Source organism: Bactrocera latifrons, unplaced genomic scaffold (genome assembly GCF_001853355.1).
Source record: "Bactrocera latifrons isolate USDA-ARS-PBARC rearing strain unplaced genomic scaffold, ASM185335v1 scaffold_124, whole genome shotgun sequence".
In the NCBI taxonomy this organism is placed as follows: domain Eukaryota; kingdom Metazoa; phylum Arthropoda; class Insecta; order Diptera; family Tephritidae; genus Bactrocera; species Bactrocera latifrons.
In genome coordinates this window covers 969348-974427 of record NW_017534675.1, presented here as the reverse complement: position 1 = coordinate 974427, position 5080 = coordinate 969348, and positions in this window count along the sequence as shown.

Sequence of the window (5080 nt, the reverse complement as noted above, 5' to 3'; positions counted from 1 at the left end):
TTTTTTCACTTCCTTTTCGATTGAATAATGTACTTAAAGGCCAAAGACAGACCTAGTCTTAACATGGTTTCAAGGGGTTATTATTAACACCAAAAGACGAAAATTTCAATTCTGAGATAAAAAATCAGCTTCACTCAATTCTTAATCCATATTTTGCTAAATAATGGTTTATTCACTAAGTAATTTTACTTTTTTAGTACAATTAAAAAATTTTGAGTAAAACATTTTATGGGAGGATGGAGTCATGTGTTGAAGTTCACGCAAAAGAGAAATGTTTTCTGAGCGCAATTTATTTGGGAGTGGACAGAAACGATTCTTTTACATATGGCTCAAGCAGCTCACGATTTACGGTCATAGACCAAATATCCCCTGGGTAGCCAAAAAAAAACATCCGATTGAAGGCGCCTAAAGTTAGAAGGCAAAACATCCTTCCCGATGGACGAGACAAGGACTGAAAAGATTACGTCTTTGTAGCATTTACTACACTGGCCATATGAAGGAGCGTAAATGCGTTGTGCGAGAGAGAGACTCCATTGGCAAGCACTGGCATTCAACCCGGGGGATAAACGTCTAGCTACAATCCGCATCAAAGCCCGCCCCAAGAGGCGGGGCCCGATGGATTGCTGGCCGAGCTCTTCAATACGGCGACGAAGAACTGATAACAAGCATGCATCAGCTTCTTTGTAGAATATGTTCGGACGAAAGATCTGAATAGAGAAGGTACTTCTTCTATARGAGTGTACAGCTGCTGGCGTATGCCGATGATATTGCTATCATTGGCTCCAACAACTGCGGCGTTAGTTCTGCTTTCTCCAGACTAGATAAGGAAGCGAAACAAATGGATCTGGTAGTGAATTCTTGAATGAAAAATAGATTGCTACTTCGGACTAAGTAGATAATTGAGAAGTAGAGGACATTACTTCTCGACGAACAAAGAAACTCTAGAAGTCACTCATCAAGCAAAAGATGAAATAACAAATATTAAGGGAATCTGCGGTCGGGAAAAGTAAGAGGAGTGGCGCGATTGAATTTTTAACTCTTAAAATGATTTATTTAAATTTTCAGCAAGTCTAGGAGTCCTGTAGAAAAAAGTTATATGGCAATGTTGTAGGTAATCAAAAGGTCTATAACTTTTACCTACAGAATTTTTCATATAACCTCAAAAATTATCTTTCATTTGCGGTGGGTTTAAATCTACTATGATTTTACCTTTTCTTATCATTTTCAAAAGCCTGCTGTCTGTATAGAAAAATAAAACACAAAATTCAAAAATATAAACATAGTAGTATTTGAACCTCAACGAAAACCAAGATTCAAAGATACTCATAAGCCAAAAATACTATCTAAGCAACAAAACAAAATATTTTTGTTCACTAATACCAAGAAATACTACTTCTGAAGCATAAAAATATAATAACTGTATAATAAATATTTCATATAAATAAGTATGTATAGTATACCCAAATCGTTGCTGGTGATTTTCAAACTCTTATTCCGTTAGTAATGTAAGTATTTAAACTGTCGACTTACCTATAAAGAGAGAGAAAAACAAATTAAAATAATATTAATTATTTTCAAATTAAAATTTATAGCTTTTTAGATATGAAATGACTTATTAATAAACCACTATTATAGGATAGATTACGGCCAGGATCTTCCGGATCTCATGACCTTCTGAAATATCAGTCAAACAAAATGAAATTTCACGCGGATATTTGCTTTAAGAGGTGTTAGGAGTTTTAAAGAGAAAGGTTCTGCGGAAGATTTATAGTCCTTTGCGAATTGACAACGGCGAATGCTGCAGTGGATGGAACGATGAGCTGTACGAGATATACTATGGGACGGCATTGATATAGTTCAGCGAATTAAGAGACAGCGGCTACACTGGCTAGGTCATGTAGTCCGAATTGATGGCAATACTCCAGCTATGAGAGTATTCGACACAGTACCCACCGGTTGAAGCAGAGGAAGATCTTCACTGCGTTTGAAAGACGACGAGGTGGAGAAGGATCTGGCTACACTTGGGATCTCCAATTGGCGGCAAACAGTGGAAAAGAAATATGACTATCTACGCCAACAACAAAAAAAAGAAGAAAAAGTTTATCGAGTCTCCGAGGTTTCCAACTCATAGTCATTGTAATTTACACAACAACTACAGTGCAAAAAAAGAGGTTAATGTATGGTTCATTTGTTTCATTCCACATTTCTCTTGTCACCAAGTTTGGAAATATTATATTTTTGAGTACTCGAAACCAACTCTCGTTGTGGTCTTATTTGCTTGGTAAGTACTCGGAAAATCCCACGGATACCGAAAATACCTTTTACCGTGGTTACGTAACATAAACACGCCCGGATTGTTGCTTATAAGACATATTAAAAAAAATTCTTGAAATTATATTGCGATTTCTCGTATCAAAGTATACTCGTACATATCAAATGTTTTTCTTCACCTCAGGAGCATCTTGTGTCTATTCTTGGTATGACGACCACTTTTAAGGGCATTCGAAAGTCTGTAGTCGTTTGAAGAGCTTATATAATCATCTTTACCGGGGTTAAATGAATACTTATGTTTTTAAGAATTTTGTGCTCTATGCCTTTTATGTTGCCGTTACATGAAATTCTTCTACTAGATATTCCTTATATGACGTAGGCATCTAATGCCTAACAAATCACAACTTTGTCCAATCAAACTTATTAAGGAAATACCGTAATTGCAGTTGTTGTAAGATAAATAACTCTAACGAACAGAGAATTTTTATCATTATTTACTACATTTAAGTATAAAGCATACCTCTAACATAACTCAAACTAAATATGGTTCCACCAGAACGTTGCGGTAGATTACTTGTGGACGCTTCTTTCTTGCGTATGTGTGCCATTTATGGCTACTTTGAGATATTATGACCATATTACGCCCATGAGGCAGGTCGCAATTGCTACTGTCACACGGCTGCTAATGCATCACTTCGTTCGCTGCGAGCTCAACCGCAAGCCAGCTCATTTACTAGTTAGCCACATAAATATCTATGAACGCGAGTACAAAAATGGTGATGCGACAAAGGCGTGTGTTTACCTAGAACGTGTACGCATGCGCTGAAAATAATAAAGCGAAGCAAACCAAACGTTGATGCTCCACGCACTGGAGTCCGAGCATTTATTTGAAAATCATTAGTGTGTGTAGCAGAAACGTTGCACGCCAAAAAAATGTGTGCGTGTGTGTGTATGTGGTAAGACTATGGGAAGACCTCTGGTAAGGCAACGTGTTTTATTAGTATGGGAAGATAGCAACGACAGCGGACGTTTTGATGGAGATGATTTGCGACAGATGAGCTTTCGGCCATATAAAGGCACAAGCGCGTTAAGTGTGTTACGTGGTACGTATAGCGCATGAAGTAATTTTCCACGAGATAATAAAAATTGCTACCGGAATTGTTTAGTTCGGACGCCTAGTAATGAAGGAAGCAGACACAGCTACTGAACTATGTTGTAATATAGAAAATATGTAAGTTTTAAAAAAATAGTATTAAAAAGTATGAGAAGCGAGACTTTTAAAATCTGATCAAATTTGACCCGGACTAACGAATATATATTTTTTTTTTAGACCGTTATCTTAGATAGGTGTTTTTTGGTGTGAAATTGACCTCTATATGCCATTTAGTGTTTGGCTGTTCAAGACACGAATAGTTTCCCCCAGAATTTTAGAATAGAAAATAAAATTTTGTATTTAAAATGGAATCACGGCAATCGTTGAAAATGTTACAGCAGTGTTTTGGGAAGTCTATAGTAATTTATCATGACAAGAAGTATTTGAGAGGCACGTCGCGCAGTCATCGAAAGTTGCCTCGTTGTAGTCGTCCATCCACCTGTGATAATAGTGATATTATCGAAAGGGTTAAAAAAAATGTATTTGAAAATCGTCAAATTTGCGATTTTGGAGAGATAGTTGAGGATATCCGCATCTAAATAGGATCGATATAACACATTTTGGTTCATATTTTTGGCAGCGTGTCAATGCTAGATTTGCACCAAATGATCTGAACCTTTTGCAAAAACGATGTCGAGTAGACGCCACAAAAGAGACAACATTAGTTGATGAGGCATAATTACTGGTGACGAGATGTGTGTTTGTAGATAATCTAGCGAATGGCGCTACAAAAATTAACCTAAACCGAAAAAACGAAAATTCGCTGAAGGCACTGAAGTGTATGGAAAGTTGGATTTAGCTTGGTATGCCCTTTTTCAAGACCACTGTACTGTAAAAGTTCAAGCACATGCAATTTTTTTCGTCGAATTTATTTCGATGATTGTGATGTTAAATATACTCTTCGTTCTGGACTGTTATTTATCGAAAATATCGATCAAATAATGGAAATTGTCGAGTCCGACCATCAAGTCGGTCTTTCAATTGGCCAAGAGCTTAACATTGCACAAGAAATTTAAATAAGGCTGGATAAAAAAAAAGAAACTAGATGTATGGAAACCTCACGAATTAACCCAAAAAACGGGAGACCGAATTTCATGAATGGTTACTGATTATGAAAATTGGACCGATATCGGATCATTCTAACTATGCTAAATAAAGCCTTCATTGTAATGAAAAAAGTAAAGAAGAGCTAAGTTCGAGTTAAGGCCTTTTAGTTATATGGGGTCTAGGGTGAGTTTTCACCCGATTATATTCATTCTAAGCACAAGTGTGCATTATTATAAGAAAAATACGCTCTCTCAATTTTATTAAGATAGCTCACATATTAGCCGATATATGCGATAGATAGTTATCCGGAAGTTCGAAAATCTGTATATTTGGTATATGGGGCTAAGGGAAGGGATTGAAAGCATCAGTTTGAATTTAATATTGTCTTATAAGGGAGATTGGCGTGGCTGTAATCTGATTTTGCCCATTTTCACGCTGTAACATAAAAATATCAGATAAATGCCACATACTAAATTTGGTTGAAATCGGTCAGTAGGGTCTGGAGATATGTGTTTTCACCTAAAAGTGGGTGATGACACGCTCATAGTCCAATTTAAACACCGGCCCCATTTCATCCCTACCATATTATTTTGGGAGTACAATTTAATG